The sequence below is a fragment of the Podarcis pityusensis genome (genome assembly GCF_964106645.2).
Source record: "Podarcis pityusensis genome assembly, chromosome: 12".
NCBI lineage: Eukaryota > Metazoa > Chordata > Lepidosauria > Squamata > Lacertidae > Podarcis > Podarcis pityusensis.
The window spans coordinates 39,651,948-39,669,862 of record NC_138037.1 but is presented as its reverse complement, the minus strand read 5'-3'; the positions used below and the strand labels follow the sequence as shown (position 1 = coordinate 39,669,862).

The 17,915-nt window shown below is 42.9% G+C and overlaps 1 long non-coding RNA gene across 2 annotated transcripts in view; it reads left to right on the top strand.

The window, feature by feature from the left end:
- Nucleotides 1–17,086, top strand: part of LOC308459620 — a 28,564-nt gene extending 11,478 nt beyond the window's left edge. The window contains exons 2-3 of one of the 2 annotated variants that reach the window (XR_013978231.1): nucleotides 3,012–3,101; nucleotides 17,036–17,086. This is a non-coding gene — a long non-coding RNA (uncharacterized lncRNA). Of the gene's footprint in view, nucleotides 1–3,011; nucleotides 3,102–4,914; nucleotides 5,094–17,035 lie in introns of those variants that run through there. The other variant, XR_013978232.1, reaches the window with a different exon arrangement.
- The last annotated feature ends 829 nt before the right edge of the window (nucleotides 17,087–17,915 follow it).

Sequence of the window (17,915 nt, the reverse complement as noted above, 5' to 3'; positions counted from 1 at the left end):
GGACCGAGCTCACCCCATCGCGGGGATTCAAACCGCCAACCTTCTGATCGGCAAGTCCTAGGCTCTGTGGTTTAAACCACAGCACCACCTGAGACCAACTAAGTTTGTTCTGGGTATAAGCTTTCGTGTGCATGCACACTTCTTCAGATACCAAAGGCCTGTCAAAGTCAAAGGCCTGGTTAAAGAGGAATGTTTTTGCCTGGCGCCTAAAGGCATATAATGAACCTCTCTGGGGTGAGCCTCTCTGGGGAAAGCATTCCACAAGCAGGGAGCCACTGCAGAAAAGGCCCATTCTCGTGTTGCCATCCTCCAGACCTCTCATGGAGGAGGCACATGAAGAAGGGCCTCAGAAGATGACCTCATGGTCTGAGTAGGTTCATATGGAAAGAGTTATTGTGGTCCTGAGACATTCAAGGCTTGATAGGTCAAAGCCAACACTTTGAACAGGACAAGTTTTACATTGTCCTCATTGCAGAGAAGTATGAGGAAAACGTTTAAAAGATTTTGTCATGAGTCCACACAGCAGAGTTGCAGTATCATTTAAGAATTGACCTTAACTCATATTTCACTTTTTAAACATATGTAAGCAGGAAAGGTTGTTCCAGCAGCTGCTGGTTTTATGTTTCTCTTGGATCTGGTGGTCTAGAACTGCTTTGCTCTTTGTAAACCTCGGACACAATTTGGTATATTGAAGATATTATGTCAGGCAGTATCTAACAGCTGTCTCCCAGCTGATGGACCTTTGGGACTCGTCCCCCGCCCCATACCACTTTCTGTGCTGTTCCAAAGAGCCCCCCCCCCCCCCCGCAACTCTCTGTAGCAGATTTGTGGAAGTACAGGGCAGAGGAGGAATCACTGGAGACTGGTTCTACCCCTCTATGGGTAAAAAGAAGATGCTGAAGGATCAAAGAGTTATCTGCCAGCAGAGAGACACCAATTAAATATACAACTCTAAAGTCCCATTGAAATTTATGTGAAAAATTGGTTTCAATGGAACTAAGGACAGCTAACTTAGTCTGAATTGTGAATAGATACACAGATAGACAAATAATCCAGACTAATTAATCTGTCCTTAATTAGGTGTGGATGTGGGTGTGTTAAACCCTATCTTGAGTTCAGTTTTTACTGTTTGTTACTAATGCAGACTTGTACTAGCCTGTGAAATTAAAATGAAAGAAAAGGAATCCTTTAAAACAGCTAAAGACAAGCCCTTTTTGGAAATGTTTTTATTTTGGATATGGACAGGAGATTAGTTCATCCAAAAATTACTCCCAAAATATACTTTTTTATTTAGGATAAAATAAGTTTAGAAATGTGTGCTTGGTGAGGGGAAAATACATTCAAAAATTATTTTTGATGGACTTCTAAAAATTCAAATTAATGCAGAAATGGGATAGAATGGACTTATGAATAGACACACAAAAGAGAGATGGACCATGAATATAACGATCCTTGCATTTCTAACAGTTTCCATTTTATGACTGGATTTGTAAAATGGAATTCTTTAGGCAATTTTTAAAATGTGTAATAAATATACAAATATTATTTCCTATGTATGTTTTTTATAAGGCCCTCAAAACACTATAGTTCAGTTCTTAGACTTTTGCCTTTCCTCCCTCTTCTAAGGACAGCAGCTGTGGCAAAGACTTAAATACAGTTTCTAAAGACATACACAGCAAAGAGTTTTACTGTGTCAAACTTCAGGAAGTGAGTAAAGGAGGTGTAAATGAAAAGAAAGAGCTAAAGAATGAGATTGCTAAAGCTGATACCATGAAGTGTAACATAAAATCAGAGAAGGCAGAGCAGGTGAGGACTTTGAAATGCAGCCTTCACAATAGTATCACCTACAGTTGAGAATCCCACAGGAAAAGAAAGCAGAACACCGCAATGCGAGGGTGAGCTAAATATACACTTAACAGGCACACTGCAACCACTACAAGAGGGCCAGACTGAAGAAGCTGTTTAGGCAAAATCGCTTTTTAAGCAGCAGTACCAGATAAATACACAAACCTTGCAGAGTAAGTATGTCATTACTTCCTTTTAGTAAACAACCAGCTGGGATTGCCAACTTCTCGCTTTCAGTCTCAAACAACAACAGTACATTTTGTGACTATTGGGCCTTGTGTGTTGCTTGATTTTTGAATGCTAGCAATTGATTACAAGTAGGGAACCAGGAAGTGAATATTTTGCTTTCTGAAAACGTGTTCCTCTGTGTCGTATCACACTTCATAATAAGAATACCCATAATGACTTGTCCCTAGAAGTTGTAAAAGTACAGTGGTACTCGGGTTAAGAACTTAATTCGTTCTGGAGGGCCATTCTTAACCTGAAACTGTTCTTAACCTGAGGTACCACTTTAGCTAATGGGGCCTCCTGCTGCCGCCGCGCTGCCACCGCACGATTTCTGTTCTCATCCTGAAGCAAAGTTCTTAACCCGAGGTACTATTTCTGGGTTAGCGGAGTCTGTAACCTGAAGCGTATGTAACCGGAAGCGTATGTAACCTGAGGTACCACTGTAAGATCAATGTTCTTCCTTTATTCCGGTGCTTCCGGGTTTCGGCAGTCTGTAACCCAAAAAAACGCAACCTGAAGTGTCTATAATCCGAGGTATGACTGTACTGCTGTGGCAAGAAGGTAAACGGTATTTCCGTGCACTCTGGTTTCCATCACGATGTCCCATTGTGCCAGAAGTGGTTTAGTCATGCTGGCCACATGTCCTGGAAAGCTGTCTGTGGACAAACGCCAGCTCTCTCGGCCTGAAAAGCAAGATGAGCGCTGCACCCCAGAGTCGCCTTTGACTGCACTTAACCGTCCAGGGGTCCTTTACCTTTTTTACCTTTTAACGTTAGAAATTCTGGTAGGCCTTTCCTGTCGCCTCAGGACTTCTCAAACCCTATGACAGCATGACATACTTACTCCCATTCACAGCTGGCTTCTTTCTGCAAAAAAATTGATGAGGGATTAGTTGTGGTTAATTACAGGAGTAGTGCTCATCTTGTCTTTCTCCCGAGAGACAGAAAGGACCTTACCTGTTGCAGATGCAAGTAAGCAGGTAATGCTGCGTTGGTTAAAAGAAAAGGTTATCTTCGCGGAGAAAAAAGGTACTGATATAAGTAAAATAAAAACCTACTCCTTTTCCCTTATGGGGTACCCAAGAGCCCACATAGAGTCCTTTTGTAGGTTCTCTCTCGGTAGGAGAAAATAACGGAGACCAACCAGAGAATATTGAGAAGCAAAGCAGCTAGTAAGCCTGATCTTTATTAAATGTTGCAACAGGGTACTCCCCCACATGCAGGAGAGAGGAGGGGGACCCAGAGCCATGCGTGCAAGCCCTTAAATAGACATTTTAAATTGCCCGCCCTGGAGTCCAAGACCATCCCCAGAAACATCATACATACATCACAGAAGGGGTGGTCTACAACAGAAATCTGAGTGCGTTGTTTATCTCGTGTCTGGCAAGTTACCTGATTGCATTATCTGGTTTTGGGCCACTCTTTGGTTATTATAACTTAATTCCTGAATCTAGGTCACAGGTCACAGGCTCACACCCTGTTCATATCTTGAATGTGCCCTTAAAGACAGGATTTGTGAGGAAAGAGACAATGGGGAGGTTTCCCACTTTGACCTTGCAGAGAAATATTTGAGGTCAATTTGTTCAGGATCTAATCTGTGGGGTTTCAGACATGTGGTTTATATATACAGTTATGAACATTTATTATATATATATTTCGCGGAGCTCTGGTCCAATGGTTGCCAGTGGCTTGAATTAATTAATTTTATAACGAATGATTTTAGACTGTTGTTTATGCTGTACTTTTGTACTGTTTTATTGTTGTTAGCCGCCCTGAGCCCGGCTTCGGCTGGGGAGGGCGGGATATAAATAAAATTTATTATTATTATTATTATGTTGTTGTTGTTGTTGTTGTTTAGTCGTGTCCGACTCTTCGTGACCCCATGGACCAGAGCACGCCAGGCACTCCTGTCTTCCACTGCCTCCCACAGTTTGGTCATATATATATGACCTTAAAATTCTTATAACAGTACAAATGATGAGTCTGTGCAAGTTTGAATTTTCTTCATGCTAAAGAAGAAAATAAATGGGGAAGCATGTGAAAGTGGACGTTTGCCTGGAATCAGTGATAGGAACATAGGCTTACACTGAGTCAAACCATTGACTGGCAGCAATTATCCAGGATTTTAGGGCCCTACCTGAAGAAGAAGAGAAGAAGAAGAGTTTGGATTTGCTATCCCGCTTTATCACTACCCTAAGGAGTCTCAAAGCAGCTAACATTCTCCTTTCCCTTCCTCCCCCACAACAAACACTCTGTGAGGTGAGTGGGGCTGAGAGACTTCAGAGAAGTGTGACTAGCCCAAGGTCACCCAGCAGCTGCATGTGGAGGAGCGGAGACACGAACCCGGTTCCCCAGATTACGAGTCCACCGCTCTTAACCACTACACCACACTGGCTCTACCTAAAGATGCTGGGGATTGAATATGGGAACTTTTGCATGCAAAGCAGATGCCCTATGGCCCTTCCCCTATGATAATCTTCCTCTATCCTGACCAGTCCAAGGTTATGTGGCTAGATTGTTTACATGTTCAAAGAGATGGGGTTCAAGCCGTTCTGGATGAGGTTGCATTTCCCCTGAAAAATCAGGGGTTGTAGTTGAGGGGAGGGCACAACAATTCTATTCCACACAATGCAGCTGGACCGGGCCCTACCGTGAGACATAGTAAGGCAGCTGCCAGGTGGCAAATATTGAGGGGTAGCAGGTAAGTGAGAGCTCTGTGTGTGTGTGTGCCATGCAGCCTCTCCTACACCCACTAAACTAGGCCATTGCCCTCGGGGTGCAATGGAGGCTTTTGCATGTGGAACTAGACTGGGAGGAGGCAACTTCTTGCCCTTTGCTTCAGGCGGCAGAACCCCTTGGGCTGGGTCTGAAGTTTGAAGTTGCAACTTCAGCTCCAGCTATAGAAGAGAAGTTACTTTGCTGTCCCTGACATATGAAGGACATCAAGAACAATTAATACTCATGCTTGAAGATGATTACTGTATTTAAAGATCAAAATAATAATAAAATTTGAATGCCAAAGATAGCTTTTTATTACGGAGAGTTCTTTAATCTCTTACCAAACTGCACGTAAGGTGTTAATAGTGCTAAAATGAAATAGTGCCTAAAACAAAAACTAGTCATTTTTCTCACAGTTCAAAGATATTTGATTAAGATGTATCATCTTTTCCAAATATTTACTTTGCTGCAATTGAAGAAGCTGAAGATTATGTGAGATGGGACTGAACTCTAATCTTCCACACTTGTCTTTGAATCTCTTCCTTCTCCTCTGGTTCGCTTTTGGAAGGATGAAGGGAATTAAAAAAAAAAAATCACCCCTCAGTAAGGTCTAGGGTATGCTTCAGACAGAAAGAACTGAATTCTACCTTTAAAATTCAATTACATCATGATTAAAAAAAGAGGGGGAAATCTCGCATTCATGGGCTCATTATAGGCACAAAAAGGGGATGTTCACAGAGGCCATAGAGAATTTAAAAGATTTATTTATGATGTATTACTGTAATTTTTAATTTAGACATGCAAATTTTTTAATTTGCACTGACTGCTTTGCCTTAATGGTTTTGATTAATACTTGGAGGTAGTGTTTGTGAAAGAGATTTATACTGTGATTCATCTGCAAAATAATCAAATCATTACCAGCTAATGACAAAGCTGTGAAAAATGATATAGATATTGTGTAACTCCCAGCTATGGTGGTTCATGCGAACACACCCCGATCCTTCCAGCAAACATGGACTTGTGTTAATAACTGCTGGGAAGTTCGCTCTAGGTCCACTCTAATTTGGCAACAAAAAAATTGATCTTAATAAAGCTGTCTGATAAAAGGAGTTGTGATTAACATCCCTGAACCCTCCATGCGACTAAGCATGCCAACACACTTCCCTCCTTCTCTCCCCTCAAGGAATAAGATTCCAGAGCATCACTTGCTTCTGTTGCTATCTCACCTCAGCCTTTGTGAAACAGAAGGTCTTATAATAAAGGAATCTACATTAAGGATTAGATGGTGTCCATTTTCGTTTTAGAAAAAAAGATCTTTGGCCTATAGCAATCCAGGCCTCAACTCCGCCCCCTCCTTCCTGCTTTCCCCTGTTATTTTATATTTCCTGTCATCTTTTATTAATGTCTTCCAAGGTTGCATTCAAGGGACACGGCGCTGTGGTCTAAACCACAGAGCCTAGGGCTTGCTAATCAGAAGGTTGGCGGTTCAAATCCCCGCGACAGGGTGAGCTCGGTCCCTGCTCCTGCCAACCTAGAAGTTCGAAAGCACATCAAAGTGCAAGTAGATAATTAGGTACTGCTCCGGCGGGAAGATAAACAGTGCTTCCATGCGCTGCTCTGGTTCGCCAGAAGCGGCTTAGTCATGCTGGCCACATGACCCGGAAGCTGTACGCCGGCTCCCTCACTTCTTTTTCTATAAAAATAGCACTGACAGAAACATATAGAAGACAGAAGTATATATGGGCACAAAGGTTGGGGGAGTGGCACACTCGTGGATGTGAATGAAACTTGGCACAATATGGTGGTATATCAGTCAAAAGTCACAGTTTCAGGACAAAAGAAGCATTGTGTCCTGTGGCACCATGACATTGCCTGCATCACTGCAGTATCCATTAACACATGTCCATGCCCCCCTTGTATATAGAACTAGGCATAGCAGGGTTCCCCCAAATATATATATATCAGAAACTAACTTATGGGTCAAGATTTTTGTCCACCATGTCCAGTATTACTTAGTCTGACTCAGCAGATTTTCAGTGTTTACCTGTTGCTACCTGATGAGATGTCAGGGAATCGAACAGGGACTTTTCTATATGCAAGGCCTGAGTGCTCCAACTGAACCCAGGATGTGGATTTAACCACTGAATCAAATTCCATCTCAAAAACAGCTTCATGTGAATTTGGAAGTTACTGAAGGATCTGGACACTGAGTCCTAATTGGGTGCTGTGGCCATAAAGACAGGTCAAGGATGTCAGGTACTGGTCACCAGCCCTGGGAGCCATATATAGAGCCCGTGTGGTGTAGTGATTAAGAACGGTAGACTCATAATCTGGTGAATCAGGTTCACGTCCCCTCTCCTCCACATGCAGCTTGGGCTAGTCACACTTCTCTCAGCCTCACCCACCTCACAGAGTGTTTGTTGTGGGGGAAGAAGGGAAAGGAGATTGTTAACCGCTTTGAGACTCCTTAGGGTAGTGACAGGGCCGTCTTAACAATTGGCGCTAGGGTTGGCCGTCTTAACCATTGGCGCCACGGCCCCCAGGCACCGGGCTCTCAGGGGCGCCAGGCCGAGAGTCCGGGGCCAAGCGTTGGAGTCTGGGGAAGAGCCGCCGACATCCAAGTGGAGCAGTGCTCGTCGGAGCGCCATGGCCTTTTCCGCTGCAGGTGGCTCTTCCCCGGATTCCATCACTTTCCCCCGAAAGCGCGCTGAGCTGCCCGCAACAGAAGAGCCCACGGTGCTCCGATGGGCTCTGCTCCGCTCGGCTGTCGGCTCTTGCCCCAGCTGCATGGCGGCTAACTGTTTCAGCACCGCGCCCAGAGCAGCGTGTAACGTTGTGGGCACTGCATGACACATCCTGTTGCATGCACCGAGCTGCAGGTTCCTTTGCTGGCTTTTCTGCTGTCAGCGCACCCGCACAGCACCACCCAATGTGGGGTGCCAGCGCAGAACGATGGAGAATGCAAGCAGCAGTGGAGGAAACATCTCTGGATGGGATCTGCCGCACGCTGACAGTGCTGACGGCAGCAACAAAACCCAATGAATAGGAGTGTGTGGATCCCGCTTGCATTCCCCGTCATTCTGTGCTGGCACCCCACGTTGGGCAGCGCTGGGAGCGTGCGCCAACAGTGGAAAAGCCAGCAAAGGAATCCGCAGCTTGGCGCACGCAATAGGATGTGTCACGCAATTCCCACGTTACACGGCGCTCCGGGTGCTGCGTGCGCAGCCAAAATAGTTAGCCGCCATGCGGGGGGGGGAGAGGCAGCGGGCGGACAGCGCAGTGCCTGTGCCGCCCAACATTTTGTCCCCCCCAACATGGAACCCGCACCCACCTTCATACGCCCCTGTGCGTGGGGTGATGGCACCCCCATTGGTTGGCGCTGTGAGGCCCTGCATCCCGCAACCGTTCTAAAGGTAAACAACTATTTACTTTAAAAAGGTCAACAACTTTGGGGTCCCCCCTAAAAAAAGGTTGACTACTCTGGGCAACCTAGGGGAGCTGGGCGGATCTTAAGACTGCTCTGGGTAGTGATAAAGCAGGTTATCAAATCCAAACTTCTTCTTCTTCTTCTTCTTCTTCATTTCACATGTGATTCTTCTTGTTGAACTGGAATGAGTATCTTCACTCTCAGGGTGCAAAAACAAAAGTAAATTTCCACAAAAATGGGCAGTGTTCAGTAACCCAAACATTAGAGAAAGCTCCTCTTGCAAATCCCATGGTATATCACACAGCTAGTTAAATATGTGTCATAGCAATGTGCCTGGTATTTATTGGAAAAGCTGTTTAGGGCTGAAATGAATACATCACAACAGATGAGCAAGGATTTCGGAAGTATGTTCTGCCATTGGAAATGGTTTTATCTTACCACATCTAATTTTAATAACAATTGTTGAGAGGTATATCATTTGCTGCTTTCATAGTCCTTAAAAAAAGTCTCTTGTGACAATTACCTGAGAAAGGTTACCTCCTAAGTTGTATCAGCTAAATATTCATCACTGCCCGGTGTCCTAATAGTTTGGCAAAGGTCAACATAGCTCATGGTTTGTAAGCAAAGGTTTCCTTCATCTGACAAAAGATGCATTGTCTGATGGAAAGAGTCTTTTCAGCCATGGAAGAAATGCTTGGTTGGAAGAAGATAAATTTTGGATCCAACCCCATCTGGCCATTCAGATATTTTATCCATCTATACCAGGCCAAGTTGCTAGAGCTCTGGAGCTTTGGTTGAAAGAATGAAATAATTATGGCATGTTCCATCCCACCCACACCCCATAGTTGCTTTAATTATGTTTGCTTTAATCACCTTTTGCACAGCTTCATGTATGGGAGATAATCATTATATGATCACATTTCTACTGAGAGGTTATGAATGATTAAGTGGTATATAAATCCTCATAAATAAATAAATGCTTTACACGTGCAAGCTTAACTCTTTTGAAGAGTGCTTAACTTTGGATGGATTTTGCCAGTTGCACAATTCCAAACCGTTTGTGGCTACAACCCTGTATGCAATTAAGCTGTTTAAACGCCGTCAGCTTCAGCGGTTTACTAGATTGCAGGCTATGCTTCCTTCCTTTTTATGCTGATTTCTAAATTTCTCTTTCATGCTATTTCATGCTGTTTCTTAGAACAAAAGTGGGGAAAGGTGATATATTGCAATTATGCAGTGGTATAATTTATTGCAAAAGCCTCAGACAAGAAACCTCTGTCAGTCATATCTTAATAATGGTTTCAGGAGGAATAAATTAAGAGAAGCTTCCCACAAATTCCGAGGTGTTTTCCCCACCCTTCCCTGTAGACTCAGAGCATGCTCATCGGACCAACTTTGGTTCAATAGGCTTGGCTGTCTTCCATATAGCCATTGGGGAGTTGTATACCTATCTCAGTTTCTGCTGTGGTAAATTGCTGGGAGATAGAGTAGGGGAAAGGTCAGAGACTGAGTAGTTTAATTAATCATGTCTCAATATTCTTAATTGGTGCCAACTTTTAAAAGCTTGCAAGGCCTCCACAATAAACATTCGTGGATATGGAGTCTGTGCAACAGAGCTTTTTACACATGGCTTGAATAGATACGGTATGTCAACTTTCCCCAACTTGCCCACCAGAGGTTGTGGAACTCCAGCCTCCATCAGCCCAGCTAGCATGAGCGTATTGGTCTGAAACTTCCAGGAAGTTTGCTATATATAACATGCTCCAGAAACCATTGTGGAAGACTTCCAAAAGTTGTTATTCCTAGCCTAGAGAATGTTCATAACTGGGGGTTTCCCCCCACAATGAACTAAAGGGGGCTTGATGAAGAAATCACTGGCAGAGGTATGTACGCACACTCCATTTTTACTTCTGTGGGTCTTCATTCACCTCTGAGTTTTGGCTGTGAAAGCAGGATGAAAGTTAGACTAGTCAAGCAGCCTGTTTCCCACCACCACCACCATAATTTTTCCAACCCATTTAAAAGCATAGTGCCCACTCACTCACTCACTCACTCGCTCGCTATTCACAGAAAGTACTTGTAGGAAAGAGGGAGTGTCACAAGAAAAAGCTTTGACTTTTCCAGTTTTTTATAACCAAGGTAAAATCGTCTAGTACGAAAGCCCCTGGACTATTTGTCTGAATGTTGGCGAGTTGTTTACCTTTATGTCTGCAGTTTCGAAATCATTGCCTTCAATAAAATAACTAAGGGAAAGAATGTGATTCCTGTTTTCCTACCCCAAAATGGTAAAAACTGGGCTTGTGGGTAAACCGCTGTACCTATCTACTCTGGAGGGGCTCATTTGCCTGAAGACTTCATCCACTTTTGTACAAAGAGTGGGGAGTTATGGTGATTTAAAAATTCTCAACAGATCAAATTTGGAACCAAGTAACAAATCAAATTGGAACACCAAAAAGCAGATCTAAAATAGATTGAATTACAGATAGAAGATAAACCTTTTTGTCACGGCGCACCCCTGTTGCATCCCCAGTTCCAGTAAATATATGAAAAGGACAAAGGGGATGCGTGTGCTGGTTCCATCCCCTGTGGTTGTTCTCATCACCTTCCAATTTGTGTTGCTGGGAACCTCCTGAATTTTCCATGCACTAAAGAACCCTGATTTCCCACAAGTTCAGAAGGCTCCCTCGTCCTGACTTTCACGTTCCTCATGGGGGAAGGTGATCAGAACGGCGATGGGGAGGTGGTAGCGATCAAGCTCATCCACACTGTCCCCTTTTACATGTTTATTTTAACCAGCAATGCAATGCAATGTAGTGTCCTTTGAAGAGAGACATTGCAAGGGGAAATGGCAGCAGCTAGGTTGCCAAGAATTCTGATGCTTCCTGCAGCAGCACCAAAATAATGCAAGAAATAAATAAAGTCATTGCAACTTTTGCTGGCAAGCCACAAGACCCTAGGAAACTGCTAAAACTCCCACCACCACCACCCGGAAATGTACCGGGAAGCTTTGCCCCTCTGTCCTTTTGCCCACCCCAACCACTTATGGTCACCACAAAGCTCCATGGAAAACTTTCAACCCTGTGCTGGAAAATCTATAAAGTCTCATTTTTTTTGCTGCGACAGATTGCAAGCTTCAGAATAAGCAGCTGCAAGAGAAAGAGTTAATTTTCTCTAATAATGTATTTTATTCATGCTAATTCTTTTGTATCTTGGACTTGGGAGGACTTATTACTTAAAGGTTTTGCGGTAAAAGATTTTGGCATCACCTCAGAAAACACTTGGAAATTTGAACTGCTAAATATTCTCGTAATGGTCTGAGATCTCATTCACAGACACACAAGCCCAACACATTTTTTGCTTAGTGAAGGTCAGGATGATTTTTTATTTTTTTATTAATCCGAGAAGAGAGCCCATCTGCAATTTTCTTATATACCGACGTATGAGGATACAACAGCAAAGCTGCCAGCATGTCAATTCAATGAGACTGCCAAGGAGCCAGATGCTCATGTCAGAAGAACATGTTCCATAGCTTGGCATCTGGGTTGTCTTATTGCCCTCCAAGAAGCAAGAGAAGGAGGAGTGATAAGATATGCAAAAATGAATAAAATGACAAGCAGTGTCTCTGCTTTATGCCAGGACACGCACGCACACACCACTGTTTCTCTTTTACAAATATTCAGGTATACTTCAACAGCATCATTTTAACAAAAAAGGAACAGTTTAGAAAGTCATGGCTGACAAAATCAACTCCATAACTCTTATTCAGAAATTAAACGATATAGAAAGTGGCTTTGTTCGATGTTGTATTGGAGTGGATGATACGAATTTTGTTTATATTTAGTGGACAGACGAAGAATCGGAAGTCCCTTACCTTCTGATTTCTTCCCTCTCTTTTAACCTCTTTTCTATTTCTATTTCTTTCTTTTTCTCTTTCTCTTTCTTTATTCTTCCCCACCACTTCTATTTATGTTTTTATCATATTTAGATCAAAGTCTTAGTTTGGACAAAAGAAGAGGAAAATATATTTGATATTAAGTTTTGTATTTAAGGAAAAAGCTCTTCCCCTGGTATGAAAAAGAAACCGGTTCAGTGTTAGGTGAGCTTCCTTAGTCTGAGGGGTGCACCTGAAAAAAAAGGCCTCACCTCAACCACCTCACCTCAGTAGGTGGAGAATCAAAATAATGCCTTCTGAAGAAGAGAGCAGTAATGGAGTAGAAACAATAGGGAGCCATTGTCCTCAAGGTAACGTAGTCCCAAACCATATGACACCAACCATTGGCCCAATCAGACCAGCAGGTCTCTAGCCATGACCATTTCCCCAGCAACACCTTGCGTACCTATGCCACAACGACACTAGCCTGCTTCCAACTTCTGTCACAGCACCACTCACACGCTATTTCTGGCATATTCTTTTCCTTGCCGTCTCTTCCTAAAACCAAGTGAAGCACAGGAAATGCATCACCCACTACTCTCTACCCTGACCAGACTTGAAGAGGGGAGGGAGTATATCAATGTATCAGACACATGGCCCTCCCACCAACACTAGCAACACACAAGCACGTATTTCCTCAAACCATGTCCCTGACTAATTATTGTTCCTCTTCAGAGTTGGAGCAGCCATTGTATTCCCTCCAGAAGTTGTTAGACTACAGTTTTCTATTGGGGTGATAGGCATTGCGAGTTCAAAAATTCCTAGTTGGCACCGTTTTGGCTATTCCTGCTCCAAGGTGATATAGATAACTCGAAACCACCTCTTAAATATATTACAAACGTGTTTTAAATTAAGGCCACCTTCACCACAGCTCCAGGGAGGAGGCCTCAGAGCAACGTCCCAAGCAATCTCAAGAGAAGTTCATCTGACTTCAAACTCTTTGTGATTCTTCAGCATAGTGTTTGAAGTGAGGAACAAGAATACAAAACTGCCTCTAAGCTTTAAAAAGGAATATGTTCGTGAAGGAAATGTTCAAGAACTCATGACATGAGTTTAGTTCCAGTTAATCTATCAAAAGGAAGAAGAAAGGGAGGAAATGGAAACACAATGAATGTTGCTTCTGTGTCAGGAAATTTTAGAATTCTGAGATGCAAACTTGATTGGAGCCTCTTAAAACTTGAAGCTTCTTAAAGTTTTATATTTTATTAAATTAACAATAATATTTACAGTTTCTTAACCATTTCCCTCTCCTATAAACACATGAACACCAACAATCCAACCAGCCAGCACACAACTTTTCAGCATAATATTTTTGTTAGCTATTAATTAACCAATGTATGTTTTTTGTCACGGGCATTAGCAAGGGCAAGAAAAATTTGGCATGATAGATCTTGTTAATTAGGACTTTATTTTTAAAACACCAATTGGGCATAAGAAAAAGAAATATCTGAATGAGCCCAAATTGAAGTGACAGTTGAGTTTTCACAGATGTTACAGTAATCCTAATTATAGAACATGAAAAAGTATACTGCCTAATATACTATCTGAACTTCATGAACAGTGAAATGTATTTTCAGTTATTTTCAATTATTTGTTCAGATTCCACACACACCTTGCCCCACTAGCGGAGAAAATAAATCATTTATCTTCTTAAGGCCTTTAAGCCAAAATGCCATATTATGCAGGGGTAAGTTTCATTGAGTTCCACAGGCCTTAAACTCAAGGAAGTGGGTATAGCATTGCAGCCTTACATATAGAACACACCCTCCAACATTTCTCTGATGAAAATAGGGACATCCTATTCAATTATAACTATTATTATTATTATTATTATTATTATTATTACCATGCCCATTTGACAGGGTTGCCCCAGCCACCCTGGACAGCTTACAACATTATAAAAACATAATAAAACATTAAACCAGGCAGAGGGCCTTCTCGGTAGTGGCACCCGCCCTGTGGAACATCCTCCCATCAGAAGTCAAGGAAATAAACAACTACCTGGTTTTTAGAAGGCATCTGAAGGCAGCCCTGTTTAGGGAAGTTTTTAATGTTTGATGGTTTATCGTGTTTTTAATATTCTGTTGGGAGCCGCCCAGAGCAGCTGGAGAAACCCAGCCAGATGGGTAGGGTATAAATATAGTATTATTATTATTAACATTAAAAAAAACTTCCCTATACAGGGCTGCCTTCAGAAGGCTTCTAAAGGTTGTATAGTTAGTTACTATCTCCTCGGCTCAGGGGTTGCAGAACTTCCAACATTTCCCCAATGAAAATAGGGACATCCTAAGGAAAAGTGGGACATTCTGGGATCAGATCAGAAACTGGGGTGGCTTTTGTAAATCCAGAACTGTCCCTGGAAAACAGGAACACTTGGAGGTTCTGATAGAAATTTCAAACCTGTGCACATTTGTAAGACAGTAAATGCCATTGACCATTGTGGGAACGATGATTGTGCTGTGGATAGTTGGCTGTGGATTGAAGACTGTGGGGTGTATGGAAGCTGGAGATGTATGGAAGTGAGAGCTGGACCATAAAGAAGGCTGATCGCCGAAGAATTGATGCTTTTGAATTATGGTGCTGGAGGAGACTCTTGAGAGTCCCATGGACTGCAAGAAGATCAAACCTATCCCTTCTTAAGGAAATCAGCCCTGAGTGCTCACTAGAAGGACAGATCCTGAAGCTGAGGCTCCAATACTTTGGCCACCTCATGAGAAGAGAAGACTCCCTGGAAAAGACCCTGATGTTGGGAAAGATGGAGGGCACAAGGAGACGACAGAGGAGGAGACGACAGAGGATGAGATGGTTGGACAGTGTTCTCGAAGCTACCAGCATGAGTTTGACCAATGGAATGGAATGGAGGCAATGGAAGACAGGAGTGCCTGGTGTGCTCTGGTCCATGGGGTCATGAAGAGTCAGACACGACTAAATGACTAAAGAAGAAGAAGAAGAAGAAGAAGAAGAAGAAGGCGGCAGCTGTGGAGTGGGCTGGAGCCTTGCTCCCAACACCACCATCATTGCAGGACTTGTGTGGGGCAGGGTGGTGGTGAGGTTAGGTGGTGAGGTCAGGGCTGCACATCTGTAGATATCAGTGTCTACCACAAGCCAGTGAAGATGATGACCCAAATGCAGAAGCTTCCTTCTGTGCTTATAGCCAATGTGGAAGTGCAGCAAAGTGGATTAATTAAAGTGAATTCCACAGCACCATCTTGAAACTTGTAAATCAGAAAATGAAGGAAGTCCTTTAAAAAAAAAATTAAAAACCCCAAATAGCATTTTGTTACAATATGACAGAACAAGTTATGGAAAAATAAGGTGAGCTTTTCACTTTCTAAAGCTATCAAGACATTTAATGGCTGGTTCTTGACATTTCTCGCTACTTTTTTCCACAGGGGCTGGAAGGAGCTGCTTGCAATGGTACAATGTGCAGCGCTGTCAATATGTATTAGTTAGATGAAGGCAAAGCATTGCATCATATTCATGTCTCGATGCTAGGGCAGAATACCCTTAGCCAAGGCTTTATTACTTTATATGAGTGGCATATTCTTATGAACCAAATGATTAGAACCACTTCATAGACACCTGCTGGGGGGGGGGGGAATCTATTCAAGAGTAATAAACACACAGCAAATATTTTCTAACCCAACCACACCCTAACTCACTGCCTTTTGGAGTTCATCTAAGGTTTGTGTTCAGTGTGCCAGCTGGCATATCTGTAGCTATAATAGGATCTCGACAGCACAAAGTACTCGGCATGTTTCCTCAGAAGTCTTGCTACATTCAGTGGGCCTTGCTCTCTAAGAAGGATCAGATAGAAGTTTGTTCAGTTAATGTGAACTTACCTGGTTTACATTTCTCAAACCATTACATGAAGTGAATTGCAGCTATTCTTCAAAATTCACACTTCTGCAAATTATTCAATGTAATTTTCCAGCCAAAAAACAACAACAACCATATTAGAGAAAGATGGGGCAAGGAAATATATATTAGTTGGGGTGGGCATACAAAAGGTTCATCCTGTGGAGGAATATCTGCTTGTAAAAAAAAAAGTTTATATTAGGCAAACTTACATACAAATATGTCTGTGTTAGGAGGAATGACCATAAAAAATGTGTATTTCATGCATTTTTTTAAAAAAACCTAAAATGAGCAAACTGATACAGAAATGAGGTTAATATTGGAAAAGTGAGAAACCGAGAAAAGCAGAAATTGACAGATTCATCCATTCCAAGATCAGTTTAGGATTGCCATCCTAGGAATTTGTTGGTTGTTGTTGTGAGGTTTAACATTTAATTTTTATGCACACATTCAGGGCAAAACTTTAGCTGGTGCATAATTCAGCGGCCAGGTTGCTCACTGAGACAAGACAATTAGAGCGTCTTACACTGATCCTGGTCCGACTGCACTGGCTGCCAATTAGTTTCCAGTGCTGGTTTTGACTTAGGTACAGGTAAAGGGACCCCTGACTGTTAGGTCCAGTCGTGGCCGACTCTGGGGTTGCGGCGCTCATCTTGCTTTACTGGCCAAGGGAGCCGGCGTACAGCTTCCGGGTCATGTGGCCAGCATGACTAAGCCTCTTCTGGCGAACCAGAGCAGCGCATGGAAACACCGTTTACCTTCCCGCCGGAGCGGTACCTGGAGGGTGGCAACACAAGAAGGGGCCTTTTCTGAGGTGGCTCCCTATTTGTGGAATACTCTCCCCAGGTAGGCTCACTTGGCATCATCATTACATGAATTTAGGTGCCAGGCAAAAAAAGTTTGTGTATAACTAGGCCTTTGGGTGATTAACATTCTATGGTCTTTTAAATGTTTGTGTGGGGTGGTAGTTATTCGTTTGTTCCTGCTTTTGTTTTTTATGCATTTTATGTTCTTATTTTGTATATTTAGGTTGTGAGCTGCCGTGTGATCTTGGATGAAGGGTGGTCTGCCAAATTAATAAATGAATAAAATAAATAATAAAATCATAATAATTTTGTCTGAAATCATGAGCCCTACATATAGCTGCACGCAGGACACTTGCTCTGCCTTACAACCAAAAAGCTTGTCCTTGTGATTTCTCCTCTCTTGCTCTGACCATTTCGCTTGTACAGTGGTACCTCAGGTTAAGTACTTAATTCGTTCCGGAGGTCCGTTCTTAACCTGAAACTGTTCTTAACCTGAAGCACCACTTTAGCTAATGGGGCCTCCTGCTGCCGCCGCGCCGCCGGAGCACGATTTCTGTTCTCATCCTGAAGCAAAGTTCTTAACCTGAAGCATTGTTTCCGGGTTAGCGGAGTCTGTAACCTGAAGCATATGTAACCTGGAGCGTATGTAACTTGAGGTACCACTGTATGTATGTACAGTGTGGAGGTATTAGAGATAAGCCCATAAGCATGGCTAGTGATCAGCAGGTGAGGCAGATCTTACTGAAAGGCCAGCGACAGGTGAGATTCTGAGTTTCCTTCTGCATCCTTAACTCCGATCAAGTCTGCCAGCTCCAGGTGAAGGTGTCTTCAAAGAGATCACGAGACACCCTCTTCATTAAAAAACACAAAACACAGCAGCAGCAAAATAATAACAAAATTAATAAGAATACACTCACATGCTCTAGTCATTAAGTTCACAGTTTGCCTGAGAGCAGCCATTTGTTCACCTGGGATAATGAAGTGCAGGGACTCTTCTGTAAAGGTTCTCCATCTTCTGTCTCCTGCCATCAGCAAAACCAACACCTTTGACCCAAGCAGAATTGATTAAAGCTTAACGCTGCCCTCATGTCATACTTAGCATT